Source organism: Centrocercus urophasianus, unplaced genomic scaffold (assembly GCF_019232065.1).
Source record: "Centrocercus urophasianus isolate 14NV4802_14NV808 unplaced genomic scaffold, USGS_Curo_1.0 seq_17, whole genome shotgun sequence".
Classification (NCBI taxonomy): Eukaryota; Metazoa; Chordata; class Aves; order Galliformes; family Phasianidae; genus Centrocercus; species Centrocercus urophasianus.
The window spans coordinates 3,729,943-3,749,869 of record NW_024884722.1 but is presented as its reverse complement, the minus strand read 5'-3'; positions in this window follow the sequence as shown (position 1 = coordinate 3,749,869).

The window sequence follows — 19,927 nt, the reverse complement described above, 5'->3', positions numbered from 1 at the left end:
GCACCACTACTGTGTTGCATTTAAACTCCTTTGCAACTCAGCTGTATTTGAAAATGTGACCATATGATTATAACTCAACAGGGAGCTGCACATGTTCCCCGTGGGCTTGCGAGATGTCAAAAAGTGTTTCTGAAGAGATTTCCATTCCACTTTTTTTATTTGAAAGGACTTTGCAAACCTTGATGACTTTAGCTGCCTAAACAGTAATCTACTGCAATCTAATGATGCTGCTTCTCCAATAGATAAAACAGTATTAATTTCAGTCTTTTTGGAATGAGTGTTTGGAAAGTACAAAACTGAGAAGTTTGGGGACTCTGCATTTTGAGCTTCTGAACCATTAAGGGCTGCATGTTTAAACTTTAACTGGCGGAACTGCCTTTCTTTCAATTTTCTCAATATATATTCTACACGATAATGCATTTTTTAACAAAAGGAACTGTGCTATCACTCAACTCAAGGCTTTCTAAGATTAGGTAAGTGTCTGGCCTACTTTACTTTGCCTTCATCAGAGATGCTAGAAATAAAAGAAGTCTCTCTGGATGCACTGTCCATCTGTTTCCCAGCAGATGATAACATCTTGTCTGTCTTAGCAAGTTTCAGTAGGCCCAAATATTGGAGATTTGCAATTTTCTTTGCAAGCCAAGTGCATTTCAGCTCCTGCTGTCTTTACTTCTGGTAAGTGTCTGCTCTTTACATTCCTCAGAGGATTCTGTGCTACATTCTGTGCTAGAGCAGCCTTCTTTGCCCCCTCTGTTGCCATCTTCCAGTCCATGCTGGAGCCTCTCTAGCTTTGTATCTCCCCAGGACTCCTTTCGAATACTCTGACATATCTCTCTGGTCAGTCTCCTTGCATAATGTATGCATTATGGGACAAGAGAGATACTGAAGGTATGGCCACAAACCATATTCCTTGGTTGGTGTTTTTGTAGGGATGTGTCAGCTTTTTGTCTTGGAACAGAACAAGCCCACAGCAGTTCAATTAATGACAAACAAACAACAACAACAAAAAACCAACAAAGGTGAGTTGTGTGCCATAGAAACACTGGGTGAAAAATAATGATAGAAAGGATGGTGTACTGATATGAAGAATGATGCAACATTTTCATGCTCTATTACTTGATGATCAGTGAACTCCTGACATTTAAGACCTAAGCCTATGGTCCTGAGGCAGAACATACAACATATGGAGGGGTTTGCCTAAGCAAATAGTATAGAGGTGACCAGTTTCAGTCAATGTGCATGAGGCACACTTTAGCCATATGTATCCAGCTCTTCCTACTTATTAAGATGTGACCCTTCCCCTGCTGCAGGATCATCCCTTATACTGTGATTTGCAGCAATTAATTGGTCTCCTCTAAACTGACTAGCAAATCCATATACTACTGTAATTACCTGAATGTAAAATATTTAGGAAATATCTATCATGCTCTTGGAAGTCTCAGGTCATTGAAAGAAAGCCAATGAAATTGCAAACAAGCTGAAGGGATTGGATATCAGCTACATTTCCTCCCCCCTCCCTGTTCTCTTGGCTCCTAGCATTTGTCTCTAGGGCATGACCAAATAGTGGGCATGTGTCATAAAGACATTTATCATGTAATTACAGCTTTAAGATCAGTTTCTGTTGATGCGAGATGATTACTGTGTATTTCACGCCTTTCAGGTTCCCAGCTGAGATTCAGAGATTTAAGGACATGAGATATATATATATTTTAAATTTATGAGATGGCCATTTAATTAATTGGAGCATAAGAGTTCAGTCAGTGACCAAATCAGAATCCTGCAAAACAGAGAGGACAAGATGTTTTATGAAGTTTCAACATTTTTGATGCATAGAAGTTGGAAAAGCAAAGACCTTTGTTTCCTCTCCAAGGAACAGAACGTTTCTGTGGAGCGAGAAAAATGACACATCAAATTAATTCATTGTGAAACCTGATATTAGAATAAGAATACTGTTAAAATGAGTCTATTTTAGGCTTGACTTAAAATGTATTGTTCTTCTGTGTCTCAGTGCCATTTCCATATGGCTTACATCAATACATGCATTTTCAAATCTAGGCCCAGGTGTTGTGAATGTGATTCCTTGAATTCGTTTCAAGATTTTATACTGTGTTTTTATTTGACTTTGTGTTTTCAAATGCAGATCCAGTTTGACTTGAGAGGAACCCTGTCACCAAGGTGATCGTGCAGTTGGTTTTTCCAATGTTTTTAAAACTCACTAAATTTCGATGAGCTTTCTGTTGAACACCTATTTCTTCTGATGCTGGCTCAGCAATTGGATCACCCCGGTGGCCATTCAAGATAGTTAGCAAGCCTACATTTTAGATTAAATATACAGCAAAACAGTGTTGCATGTCATCACACAAAAGCATTCCTGAGTGCTGGAGGGTTGGTTGGCTGTTCTTGCAGGCTGTTCTCCCTGGCATTGAAACACCTGTCTAGGTGCAGTCAGACTTGTGGGAGGCTGGGATAATGGATGACGAATTAAGTCCGAAGTCTTCTTCCTGAAATGGGGTTGGCTGGCCGAGCTCCTGGATGTCACAGCTCCTGCTGTGCAGCCACAGAGATAGTTGCTTGTAGCTCCTCCAACCCTACTGTCACAGCTTCAGATGCCATTTGTTTCCAAATCACAAGGCACATCCTGTTGTGATGTTCTGATTCCGCTCTTGTTCTTTGGGGAATGTACTCACCTTGTGAAAGCTACTGCAGCAACATTAAAGAGAAGGGAGCTCTCACAACTGAAGCCAGCAGCCCTATTTTCTCCTCTGCTAGAGGAAAGCTAAACATGCAAATCGGGCAGCGGCTGAGGACTGTGAAAGGACAAGCAGGGAGGAAAACAAAGAGAGATGAGTCCTGACAGCAGAGAAATTATACCTGGCTTCATTTGAGGGCACAGACCTGGCCCTGGCTGCCCCAAGATCACTGCACACTGCCAGCCAAGCTGTTCTCATGCTTAATTTACAGCCTGCAAGGTTCGTGCACCACCTAATGAAAAATCTTGATGGGAACTTTGCAGGAGAAAGTAGGACAGCTGGCACATTATTCACATTTCAACAGAGGAGGGGAGAGCTCCTTTTGCCATGAGAACTGACCTCATGGTGCTTTGACCTGCACAGAAGGCTGTCATCGGGGCTTTATGATCATTCCATTTTGGACTGTAATGTTATGCTGAAAGAAACACTGGACTCTATTATCTGGCTTTGCCCTTACCATAATTCAACGCCATGTTTGCAGCCCAGCAGCAGTTTGAGAAGTTTGAGGAGTTTCTGTGGAGGTGGTCCAGCCTTAATGCTGAGTATTGCTTGGTGTCAGCAGCATCATTCACCCTGGATACATCTCGTGTATGGGAAAAACAATAAGAATTACCTCAAGATTACTCGTGTCTTCAATCAGAAATTGTTTTTCTCCTGTGACTTGTGTTGTTGGCAGCTGAAATGGCTGTTCACACTGCAAGTGGCCTTTTATTCACCTGCCTTCAAACACCCAGAGGCACCAACCAACGCTTTCCACGAGGTCCTCTCTCTCTCTCTGAGACTAATGTTACCAAACATATCTTTATTCTCACTGATTTCAGGTGAAGCTTCTTTCTCCCATGAATACCCATCTGCCACATCTCCATTCCAGAGGCAGAGCATCACTACCCACACCTGCATCTAAACACTGTGACTTTCTTGACAACACCAGGAGTTTCTCACAGTCCACATTCAGAAGTTCCCATGGACAGAATTACACTCTATTCACTTGAACTTTCAGAACTTTCATAGTTTCTAAAATCTCATACGATCTTTTCTAAACTCCACATTTTCCATATTTTCTAACACATTTTCCAAGTTCCTTGGAGCAACCTCTCAGGCAGAAGAGTATCTCTATATCTATAGCTATAGTCCCAGGTAATTGAAATCCTCTACGATTTGACATTGAATCATGTTCTTTTTAAACACTAAAATAAAATACAAAATAAACATGACTACAGAAGTCTATTTTGTTTGACATAGGTCTCAGTAACAGAAAATGGGTTTTTACTCTGCTAATAAACTAATAGAGTTTCCCTTTCCTATGATGCACACTATGGTGCCTCAGAGGTGAATTTATCTCCCTGCATCTCAGCACTTTAAAGCAGTAATAAGAGATGCTGAAGGCTCTGTGACTTAGGAATATGTCTAACTAAGAACAATTTTCTCACAAACCAATTTTCACCCTCTTTTAGAAACTGGTATATGGTTAATATTTAATACCAATATATTCATGAAAAATTCAGCTGCTAATAAATGGGACTTATTTGTTTTCTACCATTTAAATTGCCCCTACTGCCATCTTAAAACTGTTGATAAACGGGCTATCTAAGCAGAAACAAATATTCATTTGTTATGGATTGTTTCGTGTTTGTATAAGCTGGTTAGCCTCAGAGGTGTGTCCTAACTTATGCTGTTGCAGGAACGTCAAGGAAACAGCAGTTTCTATCTCCCACATGCTTTTCAGAGGACAGAAATCTGCTCTTAGCACCACTTGGTGCAGGGAGGTAACTATCGTGACCATCGATCACAAGAGCAAATTCATACCAGCAAACACTTTGGTGGTGTACTTGGTTTCTGGACTTTCCTCGTCCTTTCTTACCTGCTGGCATCACATAGAGTGGTGTTGTGCATGAAACTTGCTTATTTTTCTTCTCCTGTGCCTAGAGATGCAGTGTTATATGTCGTACTTATTAAAATGGAAACATAAAAACCACACTAAAACCCAGATGCTGCTTTCCCATGTCCTCTGAACTGCCTGGTTCAGTCTATCAAGGACAATGACACTCTTCACTTAGAAGAGAAGTGTCATCCTTTCAACATGTTTTGCCTCATTGCATCAAAATTCCCCCTTGCCCAAAGTTAGCTCACATTTGGTTCTTTGAATACCATGGAAGGTAACATGCTGTCATTTCTTCATAGATTTTAAAAGAAAAATCTCCGTGTAACAGTTCTAGCCTCATCTCTCTCTCTCTCTCTCTCTCTCTCTCTCTCTCTCTCTCTCTCAAAAAAGAAAAAGAAAAAAAAGAAAAAATATAGTAATAACAGGGGAACAGGGGGAGAGAGAAACATCAAAAGCAATTTTTCTTTTCCACATACCAATGTGGTAAGCCCTGATCCCCGATGTCAGGCTTTTTGTGGTGATGTGATTCAGACCCCTTCAGTGTGGGGTGTTAGCTCTGCATTTAGTCTTCCTAGACTGCAACGAGGGACACCGATTACTCTGGTGATTCTAGCTAAAAGCTGCGGGAGAGGCATTAGAATACAGGAAACGTATAGGGGAATGCAATTTCAAAGTGGATGAAAAATGTGTGAGTGGATGAACATTCAGTTAGATAATTACGGCTTAGGTTTAGTCCTGAATTTTCTTCGTCTTTACTCCAGGGAGAGCCTAATGGCCAGACCTGAGTTTTAATGGCAACATTTGGGCAAAAAGTATGGCTATTATGTGAGCAAATGTAGCACTTTATCCCAGAGGAATGGATATCACCTTCTGTGTCAAAAGTAAGGAAGAATCAACTCAGCCATGTGAGCTATGAAAGTTTTGGGTGGTAAATCCTAGAATGGTCCTCTCTGTGGGGAGGAGAAGGAGATGGTGTCAGAGAGCACAAAGTGCACAGCCAGAGATGTGTGCCCAGCACTCTGTTTGCCAGTTCCAGTCACCTCGATGAAGTTAGCTCAGCTTCACCACAACAGGAGCAGAGAATCAGGGCCATAGTTTATGCAAAATCAAGTACTTTAGACTAAAAGAGAGACGAAGCTAAATGAAACGGTGACTGCCATTTTCATCATTAGATTAGTTTCTCACGTTGCTGGTTCTTAGAACAACAAGAAGATTTGTAATATTGACAGAACATGGTGATGCACTGGGAGAAGAAAATATTCCACTTTCTGAAGAAAACAGCTTCAGGTAATCTGCGCCAGTTAACAGGTCCAGTTGGCTTTTCTCAAATGGGACAACAGGGATGGAATCATAAAACAGCTTCGTGTTCGTATAAGAATGATATATTTTTAATGTTCTCTGGTTTTTGGTTCAACATTTGTTGGACAGAACACTCTGTCCCTAATGCTACCATGTAAGATTCTTGCTCACGTTTACAGTGTGAAGGATGTGCAGCGGCTCCAAGGAGAAAGCCCAAGGTTGCCTCCTACCAGAAAGCTTACCTCAAGAGTCAGTAGAGAACTCATGAAAAAGAGATTTATATTCCAGCATTAGAACCAACATTTTCCGCCCTTCCTATGAATTCATCCTGCCAGGAAGAGCAGCCTCCAATGAAACTGAGTACAGAAGTTCAGAAGGAGGCAGAGAAAGAAGCTGTATCTTGGCCTCCCAGATCTTATACACTTATCCAGAAGAGAGAATTATAGCTTGCTTCTCCTGTGCAGAACTCCAGTCTCACCACTTCCTCAATAAACCACAGAATATCCCATGTTGGAAGGGACCCATAAGGATCGTGGAGTCCAACTCCTGGCTCCACACAGAGCCACCCAAAAATCGGACCATGTGACTGAGAGTGTTGTCCAGGTGCTTCTTGAACTCTGGCAGCGTGGGGCTGTGCCCACTGCCCTGAGGAGCACACAATAAAAGTATCCCTAAACCAGCATGGCTCATGTAAACCCACTTTACACAAAAGTTGAATATGTCATTATTTTCATTCTTAGTTAAGAAAAAAAGCAAGAATAGAAAGCAGAGAACAAGATTCATTCTGGATCCCCTCCATTTCAGTTCAGCAGATGAGCACATAGAGCACTGTTGTAACTGCTTAAAAAGCTTCCTGTGGCCCAAATTACCATTGCTGTGGTGTGTTTGAGAGTAACTAAAGGAGCAAAGCAGGGTGTAATGGACAAGCGCATGGCCTTGCCATCAGGTTGAAGTCTTCTTCCACGTCCAACCTGGACAAAGGTGGGACAGAGGCAGGAATCTTGCTTTTGCTGCCTTTGACATGGCTCTTGTATGGTTTTTACACAGCTGGAGAAAGGATCTTCAGGTTTTCTGGACAAAGCCTCTGTCGTGAGATATCTTGCGCCACCTGAAGCCCTAAAAGCTTAGGATCATCCAGATAGCTGCCCACACTGCCTGCCTGTCAGAAATGACCCCTAATTTTTAACATTTCTTTAGCAGAGAGTAGTGGTGACAGAAATGTACAGGCATCACATTGACAAACTTCCAGAGGGATTTCCCTCATTATTTACCATCGTTCCTCATATTCTTATTGCTAGGAATGTGATCCCTCAAACAATCACAATCTGAATGTCCTTAAACGGAGCCGATGTACTGTACTTAATAGCCTGGTGACTCCTTGGATTAGACTGATAGAGCTGGTGATGAATAGGGTAAGAATAGTTAACAGCCATTCTTAAACAACTTTGAGTGTCATTAATTTTGTTATAGGACAGATTAATCTGAAATGTCAGGACTTGCTGTACTAGACCTAAAATTGTATTTTCAAACCAATTTTAACAGATTGTATTTCACTCTTGACACAAAATTCATTTGCTTGCCCTAGATTGCATCTTTTATTGTAATTGCATCAAATTAAATCAAGGCATTAGATCCATAGAAAACTAAGGTGAAGTTAGAGGAAAATAGTTCTTTCCATTTTCCTTTTTAATACTTTTTTTTTTTTTTCATAGGACAAGATCTAATGCTTGACCATAGATTAAAAAGAGCTTTTGATTACTGTATGTCTATACACCTAAAATCTAGACAGACACAGGGAAATACCTATTCTGTATGTTGGAAATAGATGAAAGAGCAATCAATACAGTCAATATTTCTTTGGCTGGCCTCACAACCTATGCTTTGAGCCAGTTTATTTAAATCAGTTTCAAACATCCACTTAAAGAGAAGCTGGGGCTGCTAATTATGACCAAAAAAATTAGCAGAAGTGAACTCAGATCCCACGAAGGCAACAAACAGAAAGATTATCCCTTCTAAAACCTTTCAAATTGAGTTTACAGATGCGTTACATGGCCTTTGAAAAAGAATAATTTCCCCTCACACTCCAAGCAATACACTGCAGATAATAAATAGTTAGATCAATAATCTGCTCATAAGCAAACTGTGCAGAGAAATATGTTTGCGCAGAAACATTTCTTGAATAATTTTGAATTATGAATAAATTCGTGAAAGTACAAGTCAGTTCACAGATAATTCATGAACCGAAATAAGGGCGAAATTTGTCGAATAAATTATTCACCACAAATAGTTCCTAAGCTCTCCAAAGGACTATCACACTTCATTTATCTCTTGCCTTAGGGATAGACAAAAATACTCTGAAAAAATTATAACGAACCTGAATTTTTCCCTAAAAAATTCAGATGGGAACATCTCCTTCCACAGTATTTTTAAAGGTAAGAAGTTGTTTAACAGCAGCCCTTCACAAAAGCCTGATTTTATGTCAGAGGCCTCTGATTTTATCTCAGCATCAGATATAATACGGTGCAGAAAGAGTAGCTGCAATTCCAGTTTCCCGGGGGCTTACAGCCAGGAGATTTGTTCTGTTATGAGACTTCCAGACCAAAATGAAAAGCATTGGAATTTTTTGGTGTTTAGTCAAAATGCAGTTCTTAATTCTGTTACACGTTCTGCTTCCAAAAGGGAGCAGTGAATGCCTCAAACCTGCGAAGCCTGAGCACTCAAATGTATTTACATCACAGTGTTAGACTGTGAAATTGTTTAGGAAGTTTATCTGATGGATGTCAACAGAAGAAAACCAGTCAGCTACGGGTGCAAGGAGGCTGGAAAATATCACAGAAATGTCATTAAAGTGGATCCATGGATCCCAGCAACAAAGCATGGACATCGTGAAATTCAGAGAGGGTAACGAAACAGAAGTGAGCAAAGTCCCTCTTAGCAGCGCTAAGGACAGGTTCCAAATCCAAAGGAAGTTATATGAAAGACAACCCAAACTGAAACCCACAGAAACCCAAACACATGAACCAGAACTTGCACCTGGGATAGTTCCGTGGGCCTTTCCTCTTACACTCCCATGGAAAGAAGACGCAGATCAATCTGTAGAGACAGAAAAGTTTTGTGTCGTACATGGATACAACATTAAATTACGTCAACTCCCATCTACAGCCTTTCCAAATGCCACCACGTCAAGGGAAAGACACCAGCAGCATTCTCCAGGGAAGAAGTAGGAAGGCATTTAACAGTGCGCTGGGCTCTCCTTGCTTCATCAAACAAAAAATAAATTAGACGGGTCAAACATTGTAGATCTAATCTCACTGTGAACCAAAAACATAGGAGCTCTCCTGCCACCAGAGCAACGGGGCCTGCCGTGACCCCACCATGAACTGGAGCTCACCAGCAGGTGCAGTCTGCAAGGACTCAATGTCGCATTCAAGTTTATTCTTTGTACGCTCCTGAGAATGGCAGGATTGTGTTTTGAATCCAATACCCCAGGGCTTTCACTTGCTTTCTCACAATTACCTGTACAAGACGACGGGGAAGGGAGGGGGTGGGTTGGTGGAAAGAGAGAATTCTTCTGTGGCATAACAGGAACGGTCAAGGGCAGTTCAGATTAAAACCATGATTGGCACAGGCTGCAGAGAGGCTAAGCCAACGGAATAAAAAATAGAAGCATCCTGTTTAATAGAAACAAATTGCTCTCCACTTCTCAGTGACACAGATAGTGGGCCATTTGTACCTGCTGCCCTTTGTTGGGAACAACGGCAAGGAAATGCACTCGTCTCAAGCGGGGTAAAATTCTTTCTGTTGTATTTGGCTATCTCAGCCCGCAGAACAAGCACAGCAGTTAAGTAGTTGAGCTTCCTTGTACATTTGTTTGATTAAAGGTCTGTAACGCTGGCTCAGGTGGAAACAGCTCAGCTGCACGGAACTGCAATGAATGGAGGGTTTGTTAGTGAGCAGCCAGCGAGACACCGCCGAGCTGCTCTCCGAATCGGCCCCGAACAGGAGCTTGTTGTTTGGCTTGTTCCCTTCAGCATGGAAGCACAAAACTGTACATTTTCAATTACATGTGATGAGATCTGGGCTGGTTCGCATGTGTATATTGGGGAAAATGCTAAAAATGAAGGCGAGCTCTTTTGCACGTTGGCCCATGAAAACAAATATCCTTCAGATGTCCCTGAGTGCTCCAGTTAACACTGGCATTTCTAAAGGTCACAGTGGAGTGTGGTGGAGCATATTTATGAACTGACCAAATTGCAGGTTTTAATTTTGATCATAAATGGTCTGGTGAAAATCCAACCACCTGTGTAGCGGGTAGGAGAAAAAAAACCCAGCCTTTGGTTGTGTTATTTACAAATTGTACAGTGGCACAGCGATGAGTGGCAGATCTCCCATGCTACGATCCTGCTGGGGCAGTTCCCATCTCCTGCAGTCGGCCATAAGCTCCCTAAGGCAAAGTGTTTGGTTGGGGTGAACTCAGGAGCAGTTCATCCAGCACTGCAGTGACCACGTGAGTGGACATACAAGCATCTCCTCACTGATGCTCCTTCCCTCCATTACTCCATATGGATGGACCAGTGTGGATAAGCTCAGCCATTGTGCAGGTGTAGATGTGTGTGGATAGGTTGAACAGATTACCTCCCCTTAGAAACTGCTCTAATGCCCAAGAGTTGTCCTTGACAAAAGTGTTAAAACGCCTTTGCTTCTAAAATTTGACATCATGGTAACCACTGTTATAATCAAAGCAGTTTCAACTAGTAAATTTTAAGGTACTCCAGCTGTAACTGAAGAAAGTTGAGCTCTTTTACCTTTCACTAAAAATCAAAAGAGTTCCTGGGAAATGGTTTTAGCAAAAAATTATGTTGTGAAAGAAATGCAAGCTTTAAACCTAAAGACTACACATTTAAATATGAACGCATAACTGTTCTCCAGGCTTTCAGGTTTGAGAATATATTTATTCCATTGCCTGTTAGCATCACTATGTATTTGCTGGGCATGATCTTTAGATAGCGTAAAATAGTAGCCTTCGAACTCATCATTGCTAAGGATTTGCCCTGACAACTCCTAATCTGTGGAGAAAGACATTTTAAATGTGAAATCTGAGTGAGGAGAATGCATCCTGCCCAAGTAAGAGAAATACAGTGAGAAACAACTGAGAGTCATCCTTTTTTATGACTGGAATTTCAGGCAGCAGGACTCTTTCTGTGTTTATGGCTGAGCATGTCTGTTAGGAATTTGGTTTCTGGGATGATAAAAAGCTTCTTAGCTGAGCCACAAATGCCCACAGTTGAAATCTGCTTTGCAAAGAAGTCTTCTTGTGTTTTGCCTTCAGGTTGAGAATATTTCTGATAGTCAGAACTAAACGAAGCTCATCTCTATTTTGTATTTAAAAAATTAAACAGCATTTAACACTTAATCTTCCAGCAGGCAGACATACAGTGTAGCAGAGAGCTGAAAGAAGAGATATTTATGCATTATGGAAAATGAGGATAGATCTTTTGTATGCCTCACATATGGTAACTGTTGAGTCACAGCCTGAACCACTGATTGAGCACCTGGGGAAAGGGCCCGGTCAGCCCTGGGAGGACAGGTGAAGGCAATTCAGCTGTGTGACCAGAAGGGATGGAGCCTGGCTGCACCTCTCTTAGACCTCATTTAAGGGCTGAATGGCAGTGGGGAACGATCTCCTGTTGGGGATTTCTCCCTTGTGGTGTTTTCTTCACAGGTCTAGATCTTCTGAGTTGGGTGAGCACTTTTCCTTTATAACACTCTATTCATACTAGTCCTTTTGCTGTTACACTCCTGTATTACCCTTCCACTGTGCAGATCTTTCTGATTGTAACACTTCAAAATAAGATTTTCTGGTTGGTTTTTTTTTTTTTTTTTTTTTTGTGATAGAAAATAATTTTAAATTAGGATGGAAATAATAGAAGACAGACTGGAAGGAAGTATTTCTAGGACTAGTGTAACTTTACTCATCCTATCCAATGGCTAATCAAAATCTGTGGAAGTTAATGATTGTTTTTCAGTTGATCCCAGTAGACCCAGGCTGGTCCCACATGGCATCACCTGCAACGCAACCTCTACAAATGAATCTTTCTGGTCAGAAAAATGCATCTGAAGGCTTACAAGGTTTCAAGCCTAGGTTTTCTTTGTTGAGACATCTGATTAATGTGTTCTTAGACTTTTGATTTCTACAGGCTGAAACTGGGTGAAAGCCAAGATAGGAACTTAAGCTGGGGATGCTGTCACTATTTTGCCCGTTTTCATCACCGGAGAAAAAGCAATGAGGAAAACCCATGGAGCAGCCAGCGGTAGTCAGCTGCTCTTGGAATGTGAGTGAACTGCAGTGGGTGGACAGGAGTCCCAAATACATAGCTGAGGGTGGGCATGAACACAGAGTACCTGAGCTGTATAAAATCTCTGTATTGCAGATACCAATAGAGGAAGGTTTCTCTAAGCGTTCTCTTTGATGTTCGCTTACTGGCTTGTATTTAAATAAAGGTGGTTTTCTTTTGCAGCAGCGCTTGGAATTTATGATGGACTAAAACTCAGAAGTGAATTTATAAGTAAACCTACTCATTGGTTTTACTTCACAAAAAAATCAAATAGAATTTTTTTTTTTTTTTTTATTCAAGGAAAAGTGGAATGATGTACTAACATACATTGATGTACAGTGAAGAGCAATATTAAACTGACTGGAGAAGGTTCAATTTAGAGAAAAATGCCACCTTTCATCAGTTAAGAGGATATATCAGCAGATTGAAAGAAGGAAGAGCCATGGGAATGGGACTTGTTCCAACGGATGAGTACCCTGGTGTTCTGGTCCTGGAGCTGCACCCCTTGGTGTTAGCTGAGCTGCTTGGAGCCATGTCTGAGATTTTGAATGAGCAGCTGTAAGACTCTCACCTCTTCCCCTTCCCTCTTTATTTTCCTCTCTCCACTTGTAAATGTTCTTCTTTATACACCGTTTAAAGGTGTGTTAGCAGGAAGACTCTCTGCAGCTGGTGTCCCTGCTTGTGTGCTTCTCAGTCTTGGCTGGAAAATGCCACGTGGACCACTTACTCTTTGGCAATTCTTATTTTCTCAGGACGTAAGCTGTAAAAATACACAACAGGAAGAGAAAGGAAGCAGTGGGATGTTTCAGTTACACTGTGTATCTGCATGAAGATCATGTCAGAGAGAAGAGTAGAAGACTGGAGAGGAATGCCTGGAAAGCATGACGGCATCACCAACCCACACAAAAGGAAAATGTGGATGCCCCATCCTTGGAGGCATTCAAGGCCAGGCTGGATGTGGCTCTGGACAGCCTGGTTTGCTGGTTGGCGACCCTGCTCACAACAGGGGGGGGTTGAAACCAGATGATCATTCTGGATGTTTCCAAACCAGGCCATTCTATGAACAACTCTCATACACCCACGCTTACAATCAATGTGCATTTTGAGCTGTATTCACATTTACAGAAATTGATTCAAGGCCCCATATCACACCACAGCTAATTTCCATTGGAATACAATGTTTCCTTAATTAAGCAAGGCACGCAGCTGATGGCCGCTTGGTTTGACTCAGAAATGGCTAATTAGTTATCAAATCCCTTAATAGTTCACGCTGAAGATTCTGTCATTACTTGTTGCTCCTCTCAATCTTTATTATCACAAACCCTTTAAAAATGCCTCAGCAGAAAAAAAAACCCACCGTGCCCATTAATCCTTTCCAGGAAAGAACGCCAGTACCAGATTAAGTCAAACTGGCATCTGAAGCTATTCTTTTCTTTATTTTTCTTTATGTCACATAGTAAGTGGTCGGTAATCCACGTCTTAATCTCCTTGTTGCACAGCTTGGTTTATCGTAACTGATACTCCTGTGACTGCTGCAGACCCCTATTGTGTTACCTGCAGCACTCAGCTCTTCTTCCTGTTTTTTTCCCCTGGAATGTCTGATAAAGGCACCCTTGAAGTTGACCACAGTCTCCTGAGAAACTGCTTTTCAGAGAAAATGTGACTACTTTAAAGATGCGCTTGTGTTACTTTTGGCTTTTCCCCTGAGCAAAGGCTCAACCAATATTTCTGCTTTCTGACAACACGTGAATTTAACTGCAGGTTACAGAAAGCCTCCTTTAAATCCCCTATTCTAGTTCAACATATTTTTTTTCTGAGATGTAATTATACCTTGTGTCAATGCTTGAACACCAGGAAAAAAATAAAAAGCTGCAAGAAGTGAAATTTCCCTTGACCAATAAATACGAAATAAAAATGCGGATGACTTCTCCATGTAGAAATGAGAACTGACATAACTATTTAGGTCCCCAAAAATTAAGCATTTCATGAACCTTTTGGAATTGGGGCCCTGGAAAGTTGGTATTCTCTAAATCTTAAGCCTTTGGGGAAAAAAGAGATGTACTAAGCTCCAGACTTCAGAGCTCAGAGCAGTTGCTGCAGAAACTCAGCATCTTGATTTGTGCTTAACTACTTTACAGTTCACATATTCCTTGTTTGAACTTTGCTGGGTGTAGTAATTTTATTCACGCTCGGGCTGGATTGGTTCTGCTTATTCAGACCTCGTTAATTATAAGGAACTGGACTCAAGCTCACATATCCCATTCACCCATCCTGCCCTCAGGGCAGTCAAATTATCTGGCATTTAACGAGGAGTTTTAGATTTTGTAACTTATCAGAAGTGGGCCCAGCATGTGCTCACTGGTGAATTCAACACAGAGGGACTTCTCTGGGACTTGCTTCAAAACAGACAGCAGAGCATCACAATTTGCGTAGAGCGAGTTGAAACTGCCATGCACTTGGAGCAAAGGGGCTTTTTGTGCTTTGAGTCTTGCCTCTGCCAGCTTTACCGTGTGTGAGAACTTTGTATCTGCCCAGACTTTTGTGTATTTAATTACTCAGCTTCTGGATAACTGACAGCATCAATATTTTGTATCCCCAGACTCCCGGCCAAAGGGGGCTTCATTGGAAGGTGCTTCCAGCAATAACACAGTACCATTGTCAGAGGAGGTTATTTGATATCTATCAGTGTTAGCACAGGGACAGAACTAAATGAAGGCCATAGCAATCTCAAATACATATCAAAATCTCTTTGAGGTGCATGTGACGTGTCTATTAAACATATTAATGCTGCAGCATAGCCTTTGATATAACATTAATTCCTCAATATTATCCCTTGAGTGTGGTACCTGTGGCAGTTGGCTCAGTGTCTCTCTTTGTAGACCCCCTTGAGGACAGGTGCCTTGGTTGAACACCAACCACCTTTCCCCACCTAGTCCACAGTGATTGCCAACTGCTTATGGTCTTCATGTAGACATGTTGAAAACATTCAGACTCTTTTCTTGAGCAAATGGAGTGGGTGTAGAACATATGTGCCCAAGTTGCTAGTTCTAAGTCCTTATTGCTCTCTTTTTTTCTGTTTTCTTAAATATATATGTATATATTTATATAATATACTACACTGTATGTTTTACATGTAGCCAAAGACGATTTCTCTTCACTCAATGTGATGGAGCCAAAAAGTTGGACACTCAAGGTTTAGGATAATCACCATCCATTCTATGGTGTTTGATCCCCACAGAGGTGCAAAACATCCCCTCCTTGGACACTCTTTCTGTATTGTTCCCTCCATTTTCTCTTAAATAGCCTTAATCTGAGGAGCAGAAGAGTGAATGCCAGAGCACTCTTTAGTTCTCCACCACACCTTCCAGAGAAATAGTCCTAACTATCTAACAGGACCATAAGGAATATAGATTTAAAGCAAAACAAAAATAGCATAATTGGTGTGTTTTTTATAAAAAAGTGTGAAGTGTGAGGCACAATATTCTGCCATAACACACAAAGCTGATGCTCTTCCCTTCAGTGCAGAACTCAGTGCAGCCTTTCACATGTTATCATAGCTGGGCAGTTGAGCAGACATTAATAAATTCCAATGTTTATAAAATATTTTTAATTGTATTAAAATATTTTTTAATTGTAAAGCAGCACCTCCAGGCTGAATACAAGCCTGAAGCCCAGTTGCAGTGCATCCTGTACAATCCCACTGTAAAGGACTGCTTTTCTGTACTCGTCTATACCTGTACGTAACGGTGCTTTATTTTTAATTCCAGAAGAGCAGCAGATGGGTTTCACCTCAGCTCTCTGCTAAGAAGAAGATTGCCATCTATAGATAACTATCCCCAACTGCACTTCTTGCATTGGTGAGGGAGATGGTGCTGTGCCTGCCAGGGGACGCGGTGCTGTGTGAGAATGGGCTGTGGCTTTGCGTCAGCAAATTCTAACTCAGTATGGAGGTGGAACTGCACAACTGGCAGTTTAAAAGTGGGCGTTATTGAAAACCTTCTCCCTTTAGTGATAGTAATGAAAACCACAGACAAGAATTGGTTTAAATCCATGCACATTTCAAGTAACCCGCAAGCACATTCTTAGATTACTTTCCATTAATTATACAACAACAAAGCAAATTAAAAAAAAAAAACAAAACAACCAAACTAAACCAATCCAACCCAAACAAGAGTATCTGTGGTATTTCTTGGCCATTTCTAACAAAGAGAGCAAGAAGCCAAATGTTCAGAATGTCATGGGGCCCTACATGATATGCAGCTTTAATTCTAGACAGATACAGCAGTGCACCATGGATATATAGCGTGTGCTCCACATGTAGGATGAGCACTTGATGCTGAGCTTTCTGGACATATCTGGCAATTTTCAGAATCCTTGTCAATGGAACATGAGGAAAACTCCGCTATGGAGAGAGAGCTCTACAAAGCCTGTAGAAAAAGGCCATCTGTAAAAGGGCATTCAAACAGCATGGCTTTATTTTTAAAAGCTGCTACTGCAAGAATCAAGTATTCTTTTACTCGAATATGCAGAGGTTTGGCAGCAATATGTAGAATTTGTGAACTGATCCATCCTGAATACAAATCAAATTACATTGGTCTTGTCAACCTGCCACATCTTTCACCTTTTCCCTGGTCGCCTTTTCTTGCTACATTTCATTTATCTCTGCTTGCAGTTTGATGAAGTGAATGGCAAAGAGTCATCTCCAGTTCATCTGAAGATAAAACCCATTAAGCTGTTGTATTCACATTTAATTAATGTTTTCCAACTCTCATTTCCTATTTGCCTCCTGAAAATCTTGCCTAAAGTGCTTATTTGCCAAATAAAATAACTCAGGTAGGGTTATATCTGATCCCAATGTTTCCCAGAAGATGACTGGATAAGATAACTCTAAGGAGTTGATCATTTTTATTATTTGTGGACAGCCTTTCTAGCCGAGCTCATTCACTGCAGACAGACTCTCATCCCTGAGGGATGCGTGGTGTAAACTGAGCCGTGCCTTTTATTTCTCAAGCGTTGCCCGATACCGATACGATTGCGCTTTTATCTTTATTAATTCAGACAGGGGCTGGGCACTGGGATAAACGAGGTGCTCAAATGAAAGCGGCCATTCCTGCAGATCAGCCTGCACTTCCCAGCGCGCTGCAGACATGATGCACGGTATCAGCTCTGATGGTGGGAAAGAGCAGTTTTCGTTTTACACAACAGGTCCCTGCACGGGATGCAGATGTTGCCCTGTGCCCAGCCATCCTCAGGCATTGCCCAGCACTCTGCAGGTGCCAGGCTTTGTGCCGAGCAGACTGAGAGGCATCGCCTGGCTGCGGACAAGGGAGGGCATTGAAGCACAGTGTGGGTGAGCAGGGAGCCGGCCGCAGCTGCAATCTCAGTCTGCAATCTGGGGATGGCTGAGATAAAAGGAGAAACGAGCCTGGATCTTGTGCTGCAATCTTCATCCCAAATCGGTGCAGGGGTGACCCGAGCCTGGGGATGTTGCTGGCTGTGTGTCTGCAGCAGCATCCCTGCTGGGTGCTTACCGCCTTAGTGATCAACTATTTTCCTGGCTTTACGGCTGAACCAATTGCTCATAACTAAAAATTACCAAGTAAGAGTTCGGAAATCCATCTTCTATTAAATAACCCTCAGCCCTTTCTCTTTAGAGTGAGGAATACTGATACTTTGGGCAGGAGCAAGTGATAAAGATTAGAATGAAGCTGAGTATATGGCTGAATGCTGTGAGTAACCTGCAGGGATTTCCTTCTCCTCAAACTTCCTTCCCTAGTGATCACAGGTGTTTATAGCCTTGATAACACATGTTGGCTTTTAATGTGAACACTTGCTACGGAGCTTTTTCACAGCATTAATTTTATCACTTAACCTTTGTGAAGTGGAATCGCAGTGTGTTGCTGCTTGTCCATATTTGTTCAAACTCCATTAAACAAGAAAAACTGCCTTTTTAAAACCTATTTAAACACTGGGTAAATTATTCGGCCTTTAACTTAACACTACTTATGTAATCTAATTAGAAAACTCATAAGACATCCATTCTGCAAAATATTTTCAGGGTGAGAGTTGCAGCATGGGGTTTTGACCTCAGTGATAAATGCTACACTGCATACTGACTCCTTTCCTTCCCACGCAGAGGGGATCAGCTCACATTCAGCCAGGTTTCTGTACCTCTCACCATTGACAGCCTGGCTTATTAGTCATCAGAGGGGAAAAAAAAACCCAAAACATATTTCTCATGACTTCTGCAATTAAATATTCATTTCTTGGGTGAGTTCTATTGCAGCACAGCTTCCACAGGCTTTTCAACTCAATGAGTTGAAGTGATGTGTGTGAAATCCCATTAAAACTGGTGATTAGCTGGGTATCTTTCAGCTCACCACAGTGTGCTACTTAGCACGCCTGGGGAAGCAGCGTCCTTTTCTCAGAGGCACCAACCACTCTCACCATCCCTCTATCTCCTGGCAATGGAATGGAGCAGATTTTAACCACTCGTCGTGCACAACACCGTGCAACACAGCATCGCAGCACCTCACTGAGCTTACAGGCAGTTAATTGAGCGTGGTAATCAAGGCCTGCCAACAGCTCCGTCCTTGTCCTCCTCCCATGTCCTGCGTCCCACTGCCAGACCCAGCCCAGCCTTGGGCATGCTGGGCAGCGAGCTCCTGTCGGGGTCTCGGAATCAACACAGAATTACTGAGAGCTCCACGCGGTGCCGCGAGGTCAGCGCAGATGAAGGGATCAGTCAGGATTTCATAAAGTATTTATTTAGCTGACAAAGGAATTCCCAACCTCCCTTTCATGTACGTTAGAGCTGATGCTAAGTTTCCGAGACAAGGCTCCGATTGTGGCTGTCACCAAACAATGACATATTTCTTTTCTTCTCTTAAATTCTCTGTATCATTCTATATAAGAGGGCAATTTGTCTGTCATGCAGCTAAAACAGGGCCCGCTCACTGCCCTCATTAAACTGACAGCACAGTTATTAGCAGTAAACGAAGCCAACAGGCAATGAATTTAGCCACTGTTTTATGGCGAGCACCAGCGAGATTTTTTCAGTAATTAATTTGATAAATATATTAATTATGAATTGAGTTGACAGTACAATCAGATTGTCAGCCTTCCAGACAGGCTCTTGTGATAAGTAGCTTTGTGATGAAGTGGTCGGATTTCAGTACCTGTCATCCTCCGGTGTCAGTCTCTTATCACTGTCCCAGCCATTCACTCTGTAATTTCCTGTGTGTTGTAATTAAATGGTGGCTTTCTGATTGGAAGTGACTCCTCAAACTTAATCTCTCATTCTCTCAGAATATATTGTTAAAAAAAAAAAAAAAAAAAAAAAAAAAAAGCCCCTTTGTCCCTTTGTTTCAGTGGCTTTTAATGTCAGAAAAGGAGCATTTTATTTCACGTGTGCTTATTGCCCTGTGTTTGGGGCACGGTGGTGATGGCTCCAACCCAGGGAGCAGTGGTACAGGGGACACCACTGCAAGGACTTTGGGAAGGGTCACTGCCCATAGCTCTTGCCAGCTTTATTTTTGCTCTTTATGAAATAATTAATTAGGAACTGGGCCTGAGGTTGTCTGGCATGTGAGATGCACGTCAAGATAAGATGTTTCAAAAAAAAATGCCTCCTTCATAATTTAATATGGGGGCGGAGGTTG